Source organism: Capsicum annuum, chromosome 7 (genome assembly GCF_002878395.1).
Source record: "Capsicum annuum cultivar UCD-10X-F1 chromosome 7, UCD10Xv1.1, whole genome shotgun sequence".
NCBI classification, from domain to species: Eukaryota; Viridiplantae; Streptophyta; class Magnoliopsida; order Solanales; family Solanaceae; genus Capsicum; species Capsicum annuum.
The window spans coordinates 136,246,373-136,265,988 of record NC_061117.1 but is presented as its reverse complement, the minus strand read 5'-3'; positions in this window follow the sequence as shown (position 1 = coordinate 136,265,988).

Here is a 19,616-nt window from a genome sequence, read left to right as displayed (position 1 = left end):
TCAACCCATTTCAAGACATAGTCTACAACAACTAAAATATACTTCATCCCATACGAGCTTACAAAAGGTCCCATGAAATTGATGCCCTAAACGTCAAACAATTCTATTTCAAGCATCTTAGTCAAAGGTATCTCATGTCTTTTGGAGATTGACCCCTGCCTCTGACATTGGTCGCATTTCAACATAAACTCATGGGCATTCTTGAACAATATTGGCCAATAGTAGCCACTCTGGCGCACATCTCCTTATAATGTTGTCAGTACATCGCCTAAAATAATATGGCTCATCCCAGAAGTAATTTGTCATATCATTCAGTAATTTCTTCCTTTGATAGAAAGAGAGATTTTCTGGAATGACTTCACTCACAACATAATTTACAAAATCGGAGTACCAAGGCTATTTCTCCACCGCAATAGCTAATATCTCCTCATTAAGAAATGCATCATTTATTTCCATTTCATCACTACTTGCTTGCTCATCTTCCATTCTAGACAGATGATCTGGAACTTGGTTTTCATAGTTAAATTCTTGTAGCAGCAACACCCATATAATCATCCTTGGTTTTTCATCCTTCTTAGCCATCAAATACCTCAAGGCTGCATGGTCAATGTGGACCACCACCTTGGTCCTTAGCAGATAAGCCCTGAATTTCTCAAAAACATACACTACAGCCACAAGCTCCTACTCAGTGATAGTATAGTTTTTTTGCGCTCCATTCAGTGCTTTGCTGGAATAATATATTGGATAAAATAGTTTTTCCTTCTTTTGTCGCAATATAGCTCCAAGGGCAACACTGCATGCATCACACATGATCTCAAACGGTTTTGACCAGTCTGGTGCAACAATAATAGGGGCCTCAACCAGCTTTTTTTATGGCATTCAAATGCCTTCAAGAAATCATCATCAAAGGAAAATTTCACTTCTTTCTCCAAAAGTTTGCAAAGTGGATTTGCAACCTTTGACAAGTCTTTTATAAACCTCCGGTAAAAGCCAGCATGTCTAAGAAAACTATGCACTCCCTTCACTGAAATGGGAGGTGGTAGTTTCTCAATAACTTCCACCTTGGCTTGATCAACTTTTATCCCTTTTGCTGAAATTTTATGGCCGAGAACGATGCCCTCCTTTACCATAAAATGGCATTTTTCCCAGTTAAGCACCAAATTGAATTCAACACATCTCTGCAAGGATATGCTCAGATTTACCAAGCACACCTTAAATGAATCTCCCACCATAGAGAAATCATTCGTGAATACCTATATGGTGTCCTCCATCATATCTGAGAAGATAGATATCATGAATCTTTGAAAAGTGGTGGGTGCATTGCATAGTCCAAACGACATCCTCTTAAATGCAAAGGTACCATATGGATATGTGAATGTCATCTTCTCCTGATCTTCAGGAGTAATATAGATTTGGTTGTATCCAGAATTTCCATCCAAGAAGCAATACAATCCCCTTCCAGCCAATCGATCAAGCATTTGGTCCATAAAGGGCATCGAGAAGTGCTCTTTCAGAGTCCATGAATTCAGCTTGCGGTAGTCCATGTAAACACACCACCTAGTCACAAGCCTGAGTGGAATCAACTCATTCCTTTCATTTGCAACCACAGTCATGCCCCCCTTTTTGGGCACGCATTGAACTGGACTCACCCATTTGCTGTCAGAAATTAGGTAAATCACTCCTGCATCCAACCAATTAATAATCTCCTTATTAACCACCTCTTACAATGATGGGTTAATACAGAGATGATGTTCTATCGTTGGAATAGATTTATCTTTAAGTTGTATTTTATGTGTGCAGATGCCAGAGGGAATGCCAATAATATCTGTGATAGTCTATCCTATAGCTCTCTTGTGCCTCTAAAGTACTAAAATAAGTGTGTTTACCTATTTCTCACCTAGATCAGATGCAACAATAATAGGTAGCGTGTTTCTGTTGCCTAAAAACACGTACCGTAAGTTCCCAGACAGTTCTTTCAATTCCAACACTCGTGGCTCCTCATTGGATGCTTGGCTGGTAGTGTTGGTCGATTAGATAGGTCAAGGTCTATATTTTTAGGAGTATAAGGATATGAACCCATGACTAACAGGGCACAAACTATTTCTTCATACTGCTCAATGCATTCACGATCAAAGTTCATCAGAACTGCGGCTAAAGGCTCGACAACAAGTTGCTCCTCTTTTGACACCTTCTGTTCGTCCTCATAATACACATCAACTACTAAGAACACACTCATTTCTTCCTAATACTTCATTGATCTACACATATCAAACTGTACCACTTTATTATTCATCTTGAATAAAAGCTCATTCGCTGTCAAATCAATTAATACACTTTTGGTTGCGAGGAAAGGTCGACCCAAGATTATGAGCACCTCGAAGTCCACCTTGAAATCTAGAATAACAAAATCTACAGGGAATATAAAGATGGCTACCTTCACCAATACATCATATAAAATGGCAACAGGTTATTTTACTGACCTATTCGCCATCACGACTCACATGTTGATGGATGTGGGATTTCCGAGACCCAACTTTCTATATATAGCCAGCGGTATCAAATTAATGATTGTTCCCAGATCACATAATGCCTTGGCAAATTTCATTGTACCAATTGAACAGGGAATAGTGAATGCGCCTGGGTCTGGCTTCTTCTGCACCAAGGTCCTTGTAGAAATAACGCTACAATCATGGAGATTATCCTCAAATTCGTAGCTCACTGTTCTTTTCTTAGTCACTAGGTCCTTCATTAATTTATCATATCCGAGCATTTGTTTGAGTGCTTCCAGAAATGGCACATTTATTGTCAACTGCTTGAGTATTGCAATGAATTTGCTGAATTTTGGATCATCAGTTTTTTTCTTCAATTGTTGAGGAAATAGAGGTGGTGGTATTGGGATAGTTTTTAACACTACCTCCTTCTCTTTCTCTTTTCCTTTTTCCAGAACATCATCAAAATTATCCAGCTTCTTAGATTCCACTAGACTACTTTCTCCGGTTCATCATCAACTACCTCACCACTTACAGGTTTGCCAACAAAAGGGCCAGGTAATATCTTAGCACTTCTAGTGGTAATAGACATGCATGAGCCATCATTTCACAGATTATGGACTGTATCAATTGGTAACGTTCTGCTCTTTTTCTGGTTGAATAATGTGGAGAGTTGGCTTATCTACTGCTCCAACTGTTTAATTGCGGTAGAGTGTGAGTGCACCAATTGACTGATGGATATCAGATCAGTCTTTATGGTGGTCACACAAGAGTTGGTAGCCTCCACTCTGTGTAACAACTTAGCCATCATGTCCTCTATGGATATCTTTTACAGAACTTCTTAAAGCAACCTCACGATTTCTAGGAGGAACATATAACTTGCTCCTATCATTGTTATTCCTCCAATTTGCTTGCTCCCTATCTTTATAAATAGGATTATCATAAAAGTTTCGACCTTGATTCCCTTGGCTATTGCCTTGGAAACCCCCTGATTATTAATATAGTTTGCCTCTTCTTCTGCATCAGCATTAACTCTATCCTGAAATCCTATAGGTTTTACCTTTTCATCATTGCCTGATAGCAAGTGCTTGGTTAGAAAGTCCATCTGTGGTTTAAGGTGAAACATATCTTGGTCACGCTCCTCTTTTCTTCTTCATTGTTCCGCAGTAATACCTACAGAAGTAGTAGGGCTAGCCACCATAGAGTCTCTGGTATGCCATGTCCAACTTTGTTTAGTCATTCTGTCCAGTATCTCTAAAGCCTCTGGGAATGTAAGATCAACAAACAAACCACCAGCAGCATTGTCTACAATTGGCTTTGTAATATATGTCCATCATGTTGTGGTTCAGACACCGTGTCAGCTTCTTCTTGAATCTTTCCCAGGATTTATGCAAGGCTTAGGACATTTCTTTTATATATGATGGGTTTTTGTATTGTGTTATTTAGTAAAGCAGGTTTTAGGAGCTAAATAGAAGAAAAGAAGTTGAAATCTGGATTTTGGACCACCTACAAGGGTACCTATGTGGTATAGGTGCCACATAGGTGGAATAGGTTATGTTGTAGGTGTCAGAAGGTTGAAGTTTAGAGAATCCGATGTTGAAAATTTTGTACTGCCACATATGAAGGGCCACCTACAGCCCGTTGGTTCTACCTACGGCATCGTAGGTTCTAGTACAAGTATAGATGGCCAAAATTATAAAGAAGCTGCATTGAAGAATTTCTTATCACCTACGTGGAACCACCTATGGGGCGTAGGGACCACCACGGCCCGTAAGTGGCACAGTAGGTGGCCATCGACTCAGTTTTAATATTTTTTTTGAAAGGAGTCCTAGGGTTTCTTGTAATCTAAAAATACCACTTTTATGTTTTTGTATTAGTTTTTACGCACTATATACTCTTACAAACATATTTTTATTCCAAGATTGACTTCTTATCTTGGGATTTTGGTGTTCTTGTTTTTTGGTTGATTAATTGATTTGAGTCTTTGGGTTTTCATTGTCTATGATGGTGAGATTGATTCTATGCTTTCTTTATTGAATTCAATGGTTAGTTTCAAAACTATGAGCGGCTAGTTCCCTTAGATAAGGTTGTAGGAACCCAGGTGGGTTAACAAAGTAGGGGAAGTGTGAGTTTCATCTAAATAATTGTTATTGCATGTATTGTGATCTTCTTTATATTGTTTGCTTCCTTGGCTACTACAAAAGCTAAGGACTCATTTGTATTTGCGATCATCTTCACTAGAGATGTTAGGATTGGGAAAATATGGTTACAATTGTGATTTAAGGTTATCAACCCTCGTCAAATAACTTGATACCCAAAAGGTGAAAGTTAAACTAAGATTAAAGAAAAGGGTTAGTTGGCAGCACCCTGAGACTCATAAGGTAAAGAGTGAGATTCTCTAAAGGTGTTCACAAGATAGCTAGTGATACATAGCTTGTCAGATTATGCATGTGTGACCTTGAGGTAGTCGTATTGAGCATGATAAACCTATAATCTAGAAGCCAGGGGGACCATAAGCCTAGTGTTTGTTTCAGATTGTTTACAACCAAAACCATTTAAATCTTATTACTTTTACTGATTATTACAATTCCCCATTTACTTTTCTGAATGTCCGACCACTTCAGATAGTTTGAGAGATAAGTTTAACCTATTACATATGGAATTGACCCCAATCTAGTTGGGTTACTACAATTTTACAATGATCGTTTTATACTTCTTGGAGGTGTAGTTTTTTGCAACATCAAGTTTTAGAGCTGTTATCGGGGAATGCAATTTCAGAGTTGTTGAGGTTTTTGAGTTTTATTTTCCTATTCTTCATGAGGTGTACGCAGATGTATTCCTAGCACTAGGTGTCAAGGCAATCCCTTACTCTCACTTGGTCCTATGTTAGAAAGAACCCTTCAATCAAATTGTAGGATGTTAGAACACGAATGACAATGTTTTCTTGAGGTGCTTCGGGACAATCCTATAGGCTTGCTCATCCTCCTGGTATATTTTAAGAGATTTTTAATGGAACCAATGATCTACTATTAGCAAAAAAAAATGCTGCTAATGTGAGAAGGGATACAGATGCCCATCAAATAACTCAAGAGGAAGAGTTGGCGAGGCAGAGACAAAGGATAGATCGTCAAGCAAAACTTGATGAAAATTGAGATTGATGTAGAAAGGGTATATCTCAAGTACTCCCATCCCATCAATACTTGTAAGCAGATGATAATCCATAGGCGGACTTGGGATAGATTGAGCTTACTAATATTGGATCTATCATTCCTCCTGCATTGTCACGGTGTGTGAAGTTCGAGATTACTAGTGCTATAACCTAGTTGTTGAATCTGAATAGTGTATTTATAGGCTTTCTGAGTGCTGATGGAAACATACATGTTATTAATTTTATTGGAATTCACACTTCATACATTATAGCTGGGGTAGATGAGGAATCATTGAGACTCTGATTGTTCCCTTTTTCTGTAACTGGTAAAGCTACATTATGGTTAAGGGAACTTCCTCCTGGGTCCGTTACTTCTTGGAATGAGTTGCAAATGCAGTTTTTAGGCTATTTTTTCCCTTCATCCATAATCTTATAGTTGAAGGACAAGATATATAATCTTAGGTAGTTGCATTTTGAATCAATGTATGTGGCTTGATTTCAATTTAAGAAGAAGTTGATGATGGCGACTAATCATATAATTATGGGAAGAAACTTGAAATATTCTATCGAGCCCTTAATACTAGTTAGAGAGTTCTAAGAGTTAGCAGGTTTCTAAGCCAAGGTCTTAGAATTTCAATGACTCTGATGTGGATGAAGAGGCAAAATATTTAGATAGAGAGTTAGTAGGTTTCTAAGCCAAGGGCCAATCATCTTCTAAAGATAATTAGAACTCTATAAAAGTGAAGGTAGGTCAAAACTACTATAGGAATAGGTACACAAATCAAAGTAGAGAGATGGACAATGACTAGAGACTTAAGGATGATTATAAAGATGAGGGTGGTGCATATATTACACTAGGCAATCGTGACTGTGAATTAAGTATAGAGGATACATTGTCAAAGATGGTAAAGGGTAATAAAAGTAATGAAATTACCTTAAGGAGATTAGTGTAGACATTTTAGGATTGATCTAGAACATAGAATTGCATTCCACTGTGATCAAACAATTGGACCAGAAATTTGGCCAAATTTCCACAATATTGAATCAATACTAGTCAGGCACCCTTCGAGCAATACAGTGTAGAATCATAATAGCGGTGGTCACTGTCTGGAAATCACCACTCAAAGTGGTTAAGCCACTGTTAACCCCTTTGCCTATGGATGATGACCTAAGGAATAATACTGTTGATGCTGATAAGACACCTTAAGTGGAGTTAGAGAATTCGGTGACTAATGCCGAGTCATCACAATAATCCACATGTGTCGATCATAGTGCTGAGAAGGATAAAAGTAAGGAAAAGTAGATGAACTAGCATTAAAGACTATTCCAAGACTTCTCCCATCTTTTCCTCAGAGGTTGAAGAAAAACAAAGAAGAAGAGAAGTACAAAAAGTTCATTGCTATGGTGCAAGAGCTGAGTTTGACTATCCCTCTTCTTGAAGTGCTTGAGCAGATGCCTGGGTACATAAAATTTATGAAGGATTTGTGAACAAAGAAGAGAGTTTTCACTTATGAGGATGTAGATGGGTTGCATCATTGTAGTGCGACCACATTGTGATCTTTGTCAAAAAAGAAAGGTGATCCCAGAGATTTCATAATTCCTTGCATCATTGGGACATCTAGGTTTGCTAGAGCGCTGTGTGACTTGGGTGTCAACATTAACTTGATGTGACTGGTAGTGTTCAATTAGTTAGGCTTGAGAACTCCCCAACCAAATATGATGTGGTTATTGATGGCATATTGTATGGTGAAGATTTTTATAGGTATATCATTTGATGTTATGGTAAAGGTGGACAACTTTATTTTTTCAACATACTTTGTTATCCTAGATTGTGAAGTTGACTTTGAGATGCCCGTAATCTTGGAGAGACCATTTTTGTCCATGGTTAAAGTGTTTGTGGATACAATAAAATGAAAGATTAAGTCAAGCTGAATGATGAGGAGGTCATATTCAATGTTCGCAGAACCATGTAGCCATCGATTAATACTAGGGTGGTCTTGGTAATAAACTTTGCTGATTACCCTAGAGGCCACTTCCATGGATACCTTGATGAAGTCTGAGTAATCAAGGTACCCGTGTTGTGCAGCTATGATAAATCAGGCGCTGCATGGGAGGCAACCTATGGGCTTATTAGTGAAGTCTGAGTAACCAACAAATCCATGTCGTACGTGACATTAAATCTAGTGTTGGGTGGGAGGTAACCCATTATTTTAGTGTTCATAGTGTTTTTCTTTTTTTTTTCGTAGGTAAAAAAACATAAGTAACTACCTATAACATGGTAACATATTAAAAAATTTAGATAAATCCAAGTAAGGGGACATATTGACCAATTATGCGGGTTATAAGTCCCACTTAATCTTGATAAGTAATACAATAAATGTCACAAGTAAATTTGAAAGATTTTGGGGTCTCTTAACTTCTACTTTTAAACCCACTTAGAGTGTCGTAAGTGGTGCAGTAGACATAAGAACAAAAAGTTTAGAGGAAAAGAAAACTCTTTTCTACCTATGCCCTGCTACAAATAGGTTGTAAGTGGAACCTACAGGATGTAAGTGGTGCCATAGGTTGCAGTATTTTCTAGGACCAAATTCCTTTTAAATTTTGGACCTATTGTAAGAGGACCCAACCCAAAACTGACCTACTCACTCTTTTAAAAGCTTAAAAGTTGATTTATTAGCCTCATAAATTTCTAACTACCTGTAAAATTTAAAATTATCAACTTCCTCTGCGAGCTAATAAAAGGTAAACCTCTCTTTTAGCCCATTCAATTGCAAGCATAAAAGGATTTAAGGGCTAGGGCTTCATTAAATTCTCTCCACTTCAAAAAATTTTCTACTTCCATCTCTTGCACTTAAGGTAAACTCTTTGCTCCTACTAATATTTCCTTGTGCTTAAGTAAAAATAAGTAAGTTGGTACTTTAATATGCTTGAAAATTATGCAAAAACTATCAAATTTGTACGTAGGAGCCTAGATTAATTCCAATGGTTGAAATTGGTGCATTGTTCTTCAATGAATAACTTTTAATTATGACAAAAAATGAAGTAGAAGTTGAAAAGGTTGATGAAACCCAAATTTCTTGTATGCCTAACCTATGTTTTGAAAATTGATATAAGTTGTATGTGTAAAATTGGACTTAAATGGGCTGAGTACACTATATAAGGATGTAAAATTTGGGAAAAATTAGACTGTGAAAATGCTCAAGGCATGCAGATAGAGTATAACGATTCTTTTATATAAGAACAAGGTGACATCTAGAGTTGCAAAAACTATAGGGGTATTAAGTTGTTGAGTCACACTATGAAGATTTGGGAGAGCGTGGTCTAGCGGAGATTGAGGAGGATAGTGTTTGTTTTAGAGAATCAGTTAACATTTATTCTCAGTCACTTAACTATAGAGGCAATTCACCTGGTGCGGGGACTGGTGGATCAGTATAGGGAAAGGAAAAATGACTTAGATATGGTGTTCAATGACTTGGAGAAGACGTAAATCAACATTTCTAGGGAGGTTCTTTGGAGATGCTTGGAGGTGAGTGTGTCCCACTTGCGTACATCAGATCAATTAAGGACATGTATGATAGACCAAAGACTAGTGAGGATGACGGAAGGAGACTCAGAGTATTTCCCTTTCTTGATAGGGTTGCATTAGGGATCGACTCTTAGCCCATTATTGTTTACATTAGTGATGGATGTGCTAACGTGATGTATTCAAGGAGAGGTGTCTTGGTGTATACCTTTTGTAGATAATGTTGTTTTGATTGATGAGATGCGGAGGGGGCATGTCAATGATAAATTAGAGATTTGGAGACAAAACCTTGAGTCTTAAAGGTTCAGGTTGAGTAGGAGCAAAACTGAGTATATGGAATAAAAACTTAATGACTTGAGGCATTAGAATGAGAAGGTAGTAAGGTTGGATTCCTAGGTTGTTTGTAAGAGGGATAGTTTTAAGTGTATTGGATCCATGATTCAAGGCAATGAAGAGATTGATGAAGATTTATCCCACCGCATTAGGGTAGGATGGATGAAGTGGAGGTTCACCTTTAGAGTGTTGTGTGATAAGAAGGTGTTGCTTAAGCTTAAAGGCAAATTATATAGAGTGGAAGTCCGTCCGGCCATGCTGTATGAAGTAAAGTGTTATCCAATCAAGAACTTCCACGTTCAAAAAGGTGGAGGAAATATGGATATTTCATTAGATGTGTGGGTTTACTAGGGATGATAGGGTTAAGAATGAGACTATTCAGGAGAAAGTGGGAGTTTCTTTGGTGGAGGACAAGATGTGGGAAGTTAGGCTAAGATAGTTTGGGCATGTGATGAGGAGGGGCACAGGTGTCCAAGTTTGTAGGGGTGAGAGGCTAGCTTTGGATAGTTTAAGAGGGGTAGGGGTAAGGCAAGCAAATACTAGAGATAGGTGATTAAACGTGACATAGAGCAGCTATATCTTACTAAGGACATGACCCTACATAGAATTGTATGGAGGACACAAATTAGGTTAGAAGGCTAGTGCTTCTGATGGGTCGTAGACAGTAGTTAGGAGAACTTTGGGGTAGCCGGGCCATTAGTTGTAGGGCTATGTCCATAGGTTAGAGGTTCTAGTAGAAGGGTTTGGGGGTGGGGGTGCCTTTGGTTCATTAGTGTAGGATATTACTTTAGGGGTGTCTTATTCATAATATTCCATCTTGTTTCATGTTTTATTATGAATTAGTTTTACTATTCTTTGTCTTGAGATGGGGGTCTATCGGTAACAACCTTCTACTTCTCTGGAGGTAGTGGTATGGATTGCGTACATTTTACCCTCCCTAGAACCCATTATGTGGGAATACACTAGGTTTTTTTATTAGTGTTGTTGTTCTTCTAATTTTGCACTCCCTTATTCTCTTTCAAGGCACTAGCAACTTTTTTTAGGTCTAATGGCATCAAAGGCTACCATAAAAAAGGGCTAACAATCGAGGGTGTAGAAATCTGGAGCACAGTGGCTCAGAGGAAAAGTAGCCAATAGCCTTAAAGAGACCAGAAGCCCCACGTACTAAGGGCCAGAAGCAAGTTGCAACTGCCACCATTATTGCAACTACTTTGGGAATTAAGATCCCACCACGGTATCTGTGGGACTCACAACCTGCATCTACTTATGTTGGAGCTCATACGACTGTAGCTATACCATTTCTTAGGCCGAGGAAAAATTCATCTAGGACTTCTCCACTACACTCTCTTGAGTATGAGGAAGGAAAGGATGAATCTGATGATGAGTCCGAGGAGGCGACCATAAGGGACCCCTAGTCTGAGGAGGGGTTAGAGGATGTGTCAGCCTCAACAGTACCCCAGTCAGAGGAGGGTATGTCTCAGGCATTACATTAGGTGTCATCATCTTTATCACCATCCAGAAAGCCCTCTGCATAGGATCCTCAGCCTCTTAGTTCACCACAAGTTGACCTAGATTTTGACTCTACACAAACCTCAGCTTTGTCAATAGCCGAGGTAAACTTGAGGTAGTGTATATAAAGGACAATTTCATTACTAACTCGGGTCAACCTACAAGGTCTATTCAAGATGAGAGGAGGATTAAGCTAGCTAGGATAGTAGGGGTACAAAACCTGCAAGCCACATTTGATCGATACCAGCTGTGGTAAATGACTAGACTCCAAGGTTTTTACCACCAGGCTTTGGTCCATACGTTCTACGTGTCTTATGTAGCCATAGTTTATTTGATAACACCTTGAGGTGGAAGAGTCATAACACAACCCAACCTAGAGTTCACTTTAGTGAAAGTACTGCAGGTTGACATTTCAGCGACGGTCATTCATCGGGTTTTTTTTGGGGATGATTACGTGGCTTTGGTATCTACTGTTGAGTGTGATCATAGATATAAATTTGCATAGGTGAGATGCCTCATAAGGGATACAGATCATAGTATATAGAGCCTAGATTTGGTTAGATGGATCACCAACCAGATTTTTAATTTGGGAAAATAACGCCCCTTAGATTGAGGGAAAGTGGGATATTAAGAAGGCGACACTAAATTTTACCGTAATATTTTGGTAGAACATAGTTTGTTTCTAGTTTTGTCCGACTATTGTGGAATATATATTTACATAGGCCAAGCTATATTGATTGAAATTTTGATAGCTGGATATAAGATTGAATTTGCAACTATTATTATGTATGAGTTGTATGAGAGAGAATTTAGGGACTTGACCACTTTTTCCTTCCCCTGCCTCATCCAGCAGTTGTGTGATGGGGCTGTATTTTTTGAATCACAAATGTTGATAGAAGATTCGAGGTGATGACCATTGCACAGATGAGTATGATCAAGGAACCATCAAATTCGGCATTGCCTAGAAAGCTCATGTACTTCCGAAAGTGATCTCGACCCAATCTGAGAGGCCCTCTATTTTGATAGAGCATGGTGATAGGCCATTTTAATACTAATATGGATAGTGAGATGGGCGAGCATTGAGATGTGCCCGAGATGACTATACAAGGAGTGGGGGCCCCATCTACTTCTTCTTTAGCCCCGTCCCCCTCTTCTGAGCTAGTTGAGGAATCTAGTGTGCCTCCTTGCCCCAATACCACTTTCATAGCTATAGCTACATGGTTCATTACATTACACCGTGAGTTCTTACAAACCCAAGTAGAGTGACAAGATACGAGAATCACCGCTTCAATGATGTTGAGTGCGAGTATTCTTCATTTTTTGAATAAATCCAGCCTTGATTCTGGAAGACATTCAAGACTGCATAGACTAGGATGGTGAGCTGCACTCCGAGCTGAAATATTAGATTTCAGCGCTGGGTTGCACACCGACATTGATGTTTTTGAAAGGCTTATGTTGACACAGTTCAATGATATATAGGCTCCTAATCTAGGAGAGATTAGGGAGAAAGTTACCATACTACAAATAGAGGTACACCTTTTCACTGAGAGCTAAATTCTAGCCATTCCTTTAGTTATCCCTTCATTTGCTCAACTGGTGGCTCTGTGCGGTCCAAGATTCTTTGATTTTCTTGTAGAGAAGGAAATGGTCCCAAAGGTTAGGACTAAGAGAGCTAAAACAGAGGTTCTACAAGACCTTCTATTCCCTTTGATCAGTCCTTGAAATGAGCCACCTATGATCCTATGGTATCCTGATTAGATGATGTAGTGCGACGACTTAAGATTATGTCAGGGGTGTCTTCTAGTAGCGCCCGCCTCCACCGCTCCCACCGCTAGTTGAGATACCTCCAGATGGGGATGAGCATGATCCAAATTACTAGTGTGTACCAGTTATGTTTTTGCTCCTTTGCTTTATATTATGGTTATGCATTGGGGACAATACCTAGTCTTTTAGTTGGGGGTGGGGTGTACACAACTGCTGTGGGTTCTTTATTCCATGCATCTTTCCCATTTATTGCAGTATGATTATAGAACCAACATGTCAAGGAAATATTGCTTCATATTGTATTTTGTATTATATTGTGTTGTTTTTGTTTAACTAGGTAAAAAATGAGTACCTAAGGAAGTTGATGTGTTTTGTTTGTTTTTGCTTAAAGTGTTTTTGGAAAAAAATGATACCCCCTCAAACAAAATTGTTTTTGGACTGTGTGATATGTATATATATGTGACACATTATGAATCTCATTGTGGCATTAGAATTAGGGGTGTAATAATCAAAGCTAACATTTGCATGAACTGAATAGGTAGTAGTTTGTGATGGAACCCTGTTCCATGTGCGGTGAGATGCTTATTTTGTTCCCTTTGTGTGTTGAATTCAGAACTTGCCCTATTAATCTTGCCTAGGATGTAAGATAGTCGGTTAGGATAGGATAATAGACAGTTAATGAAACTAGTCAGCCACTTTTACCTTAAACATCCCTCCAAATGTGAATAAGTATCTCTTGATCTCAATTTTGAGCTTGATAGACTATTGTGTTTGTTTTCACATTTCACCTTCCCATTCTAGTTGCAATGAACCTCTTTTGGCCCTGGTCATTCTTGGATATTGTTTTCATGACCCAATCTATGAGTGATGATGGCACCTACTCTGTCTCGCCAGTCGTTAAGACAAACCATAACTCAGAGCAAAATGGAATGGGTTAACTTGGTGAAAAATGCCCAATCATAAGCAAAAATGAACAACACATTTATAAATAAGTAGGGAGTTCTAAATATATAAAACAATTAATACAAGATACCATCCCATGACCTGGTAGAGCTAGTATAAGAGCATTTATAATAATATAACTCAAAGACTTAGAATAGTCAACAACATCTATCTCGATAACTAAAGATTGAATATAAGAAGATAGAAGAAAATAGGTGAATCTAACTCCAAGAGCTCACCTTATCTCTGGAAACATCAACACAACACTATTTATTCAATGGCAATAACTAGTACTCAAATCTGCACCAAAAGGTACAAAAGTGTAGTATGAGCACCAAAACAATAGGTACTCAGTAGGCATCATCAGCCGACTGAGTGAATCATGATATAAGTATGATAAAATGCAAGATAACATAACTAAGTCAAGGTATAGACAAACCTAAACTGGCTCTGACATCATTGTAAAAGGATAAGTAAATGAATCAAATTAATAACATAACATAAAACATCAACACATACAGTCATAACTACAAAATTAGCTCCCATACACCAATTGGCGCGGAAAGTAAATAACTCACCACAGACTCCCATACGCTTGGATAGTACACTTGGAGATAGAATAATGCAACCATACATTGCTTACAAATAACCAACTTGTTATTTAACCATCATTTCACAATTTACCAATATATAACAACCTTATCATCATTTATACACTAGTCCATTAGTCAACTATCCATCTCTTTCACCAATTCAATTATTGGCTAGTCATCATATACCCACTAGTCATCATTTATCAACTAGCCATTATTCGTCAACTAGTCATTTTACACTAGAGTCCATTTATGTCAGGACGCATTATAACCATTTCCTCATTTTCCAACATAGCCAAATTTGTACTTTCATTCTCACACCTCAATATTTTTAATCATAAGAAGTATATCATCATAGCACAATATGCATATCCAAACTCAAACCAGTAGATATAATTAATAGCAGAACTTGAACTGGTAAATAATCAATAGGCGAACATGAAGCGAAAATTATAATCAGTAGTCAAACTTGAATTGATAAATAATCAATAGCCAGACTCGAAATGGTAATTATTAATAGTGCCATAATCATCCTCCGGACTTAAACCGGGTATATATATATCTAAAATAAACAACGTAATCATCTTTTGAACTCAAATAAGATATATATATATATATATATATAACATCATATGGAGTATCATCAATAGCATTAATGGTAACATAATGTTTAGGCGTCAACCATTAGATTAACCAACATAACCATCAAGTATCAAGATTTCTCAATATTGCCTCAATACACATTTCCAAGAGTCTGATAAGAATAAAAGGTTTACTAAAACTAACATGTGTCATAGCCTAAAGTGGGTTAAGAGTCAACTTCTAATCCTCGAGTTCCATTTTAGGCAAATTCTACCTAAACTAGCCTTAAGGTATCTAAATCCACTTTTAGATGTTAAACAAGCCACAATTTTCCCTAAGGTAGAGATCTTTCCCAAACACATTAACTAAGTCCAATGGAAACTAAGGCAACCTTTATTAGTGTAAGAAACTAAGGTTAATCTTACCCTAAACATGAGTAACTAAAGCATTTTTATTCAATCTTGAGTGATCTAAGGCCTTCTTATACCAAACATGAGAAATGAAGTCCAATTCACCTAAAGCATAAGGAAACGAGTTAAATGGTCAACTCTACTGTTTCAACATGGCCTAAACAGTCTAAATAACTCATGTCATGAATTTCATAAATTCAACACCTAAAAACCCTCCCAAACCTAATACAATATCATAAGAATACTATGAAAAAGCTCAGTCTAAGAAGGAATAAACCCAGCCTACCTTGATGTCGAAGAAAGCTCAAAGAACTGCTAAACTACTGCTTTTCCCTTTTGAGAAGCCTCCTTATAATGCCAAGCGGTCAAAAAAATATTTTACTAACAAATATGACAATAACTATGCCTATATTGAACTAATGTGCTTTGGGTCCAAAGATCATATCAAAATCCCATGTGGGTCCTACTTATGAAAATTGCATTTCTGAAACCAACCCAATATTCTCACATGATCAAGGAACCATTACCCTTAAAATGGGTTATAACAAAGAAAAATTAGGGATAAATAAAGCCCTCAAGCTTTTGGGGTTTTGAGAAAGAAATCACTAAAATCCACCGAGAAAAGGGTGAATTATTACCTGAAATTGGAAGATAACTGTGAAAGAAAAATGTTAATCATGCTCCTAAATCACCCCATACCTCAACTGTAAGTTATCACTCTTCTTAGTGTTTTGGGTCTTAAAAGAATGATTAAGAATGGACAAAATCATCGAGAAGGGGTCCTTTTATACCCATACTAGTTTCTCAGGAGTCATTATCACGACCCCGAGGCTTGCAATCACAACATCTTAAGCCTGTCGGTGCCAGTCGCGATTGCAACCTGCACACTGCAATCACAAAACTAGCTAAATGCCAAAGGTATCACAATCGCAACCCTTGGCTTGTGATAGCGATGCACCAGCTACAACAATGGACTTGGAAATTTCTAAGTCCCCGCTAAGCCCTCGGGATTCAAACGGAATGTCATATACGCAAATGAAATATGTAACCATACCAAATTTGACATTCCGAACTCAATGGTGCACTCACATTTCTTATCCAAGACTGTTTCAACCAAATTGGGTCCCACACCCATATTCTATTTTCTTAACCTTACAACCAATAGGTCAAAATGAGCTCAGGTGTCTCGAGACCCAAACCAAAGGTCGACCTGGCCTAAAATCAATATTTTAGAGCTAATGGTGCAGTCAAAATTTTCATTCAAGTTTGTTTTACTAAAATTTTTGCTCGGTGGCCATTTGTAACTAATGAAAACTTCAAAACTGAGAATTAGCTCTAAAAATCAAACGAACAGCTCGAAAACCAAATTGTCAGTCCCAGCAAGTCATATAACTTCAGAAAGCTATAGAAAAAATCTAATGGTGAAAATAAGGAAAAATATGGAAAATAACCTGAAGGGTCATTAAAATATCCACTACTAAATGAACTTTCGTTCGTGAAAGTTAAAGATTAGGATGTACCTGAAGTCTTAAATAGGTGAGGATATTGGGTCCACATCTCGCTCTTGATATCCTAAGTGGACTACTCTACTAGGCAGTGTCTCCATGAACCTTAAATATGGGAATCTCCCTAGTGCACAACCATCTAACATCACTAGCCAAAATGAGCACAGACTCCTCCACCAAGGCTAAACGCTCATTTAACTGGCCTGATTCCTATATAAGTACATGAGAAAGAGTAGGAATATATCACCACAACATATAAACATCAAAAACTCAATGAAAAACAACAAAATATAGAGGTAGAGCTAACTTATAAGCCATCTCACCAACTACGAGAAAATCTCAAAAGGTACAATATATATAGGACTGAGTGTGCCTTTGTCCCGAACCTCATTACACCCTTCATGGGGGATACACAAAGGATTATATAATCACTAACTCGAAATCACAAGGCACGAATCCTATGGTCTACATAGGCTTTCTTCCTACTCTGAGCCCTCTCAACCTATCCTTAATCACCCTGACCCTATCCAACTTCTCATGAAGAAAATTAGAACCACAGGGCAAAATCTTAGAAGTCTTAAAACATCCAACCAGGGAACGGAACCTCCTACTACACAAATCCTTAAAAGGTACCATCTCAATACTCAAAGGATAGATATTATTGTATGCAAACTCTACAAATTCTACGTGCTACTTCAACTGTCCTCCAAAATCCATAACAAAGGATCGAAGCATATCCTTAAGAACCTAATTAGTCTGCTACGACTGACCATCTATCTGTAGATAAAAAGTTATACTATGTTCTACCTGAGTACCCAACTCCAAGTGAAATGCTTGCCAAAATATCAAAGTTAACAAAGAACAGTGGTCTAAAATAATAAAAATGGGCAAACCATGCAAAGACTTTCTCCCAAACATAAATATGGTGTAATCTCTTAACACAAAAGGACATCTGACTAGGAATGAAATATGCTGACTTGGTGAAATGATCTGAAATGACCCAAATACTATCTGAACCATGGGAAGTGTCAGGTAACCCACTAACAAAATCCATGGTAATCCATTCTATTTTTTTATTTGGGAATGGGTAACCTTTGAATCAAATCACCTGGTTGTTAATCCTCAGCCTTCATAAACTAAAAATAAAGGCAATGAGCTATAAATTCTACCACACCTCTATTCATACCACTCCACCAATAATGTTGTGTTAAATCTTTACACATCTTGGTTGTGTTGAAATGAATAGAATATCTAGAGCCGTGATCCTCATGCAAAATAAATTGAATCCAATCACCAATTCTCAAAGCACAAATACAGCCATCAAATCACAGAACACTTTCAGAATATATAATGTCCCTCTAACACTCACCCCTCAACACCTAGTCATAAAGCAAGTAAAGCTGACTATCCTCAAACTGACGATCTAGAATCTGCTCAAATAATGAAGACCTCAACTAAATACTAGCAAGAATATATTCAGACTGGTTGTGCCTCATTATTTTATTCTTCTATTTTTATTTTATTAGGTTCTTTTGATGGGATAGTCCCATCGGTAGTGGTGGCCACAGTGGTCGACCATTTTAAATTGGTAGGGTTTAGGGTCAGGGTTTAGAGTAGTACAAGGTGTTCTACTGTATTTTAAGGTATCTAAACCTCTCATGAGGTTTTATAAGGAGTTATGTCATAGGCTATTTAAGAGAATATTGTCTTCTTATAATGATCCTTTTTATTATTTGCTCTTTTCATTATTTTTCAATGATTATTGAAAGTTAAACTAAATAGTCTACCATATTTCATGCATGTAGTGAACTATATTTCTTTGGAATATAAATTAGAAGTATTTGCAACTGAAATATGAGATCATTTTATATTAGCAAATGCTTTTATTATTTAACTTGAATTATCTTTTTTATAAAGATCATATTAATGATAATTCACAATATCTTTTTAGCTTCTTATTCTCTCTCCTTATGTGATAAAAGATAATATATCCCCAATTTTTAAAGAAATTTACCTTATTTGATCGTGGTAGATCTATTAATCATATTGATGAGGGGTAATTTACCACTCATTTGCACTCAACATTGGTTCACATTACCATGATTTAAATATATAAATGAGACATATGTGTGATTAAATATACTAATATCCACAATTTGTAGGTATACAGGTTATGAGATGGAAAGATGTGGATTTAAACTAAAAAGAATCAAAAGAGAGAAAAGAAGTGCAGCTGGAAGACGTGGAGCAAAAATAGGACTCAGTTACCATGATCACGATTTGAGGACCGCGATTTAGGTCAGTCAAGATAGGTCAATATACCACGATCATAATCTTTGATCGCGGTTGCGATAGCCGTGATCGTGGAAAAGTTCCCGTAGTCGTGACTTAATAGGAATATAACCCAGGGGAAGATTTGTGAATTCACATATTCATCCCCAAATTCCCTTAAGAAGTTAAAAACCTATATAAAAACAGAGATCCCTAATTTTCTTTGGCACTTTTATCCACATTCTAGTTTCTAATTTCGAGAAAACAACTAATGTACAAATTTTTAGGTGAAGAATACATTAGAGGAGCTTTCAAGTGGAGAATTGGAAATTTCCATTGAAGACTTGTTGAACCCTTAATCTTGAAATTTTCATTTTATTTATCTCTAAATAAATCAAATTGATGGATAATTTTTGATATACCTTGCTTATTAATCTTAGGCATGTCTAGCTCTTCCTCTTGGGATTATGCTAGATTAGGGTGAAATTATGTGTGGTTTGTGATTCATTTGTGTATATGCTAGTTTGTTGTTGATGGGTTCTACTAT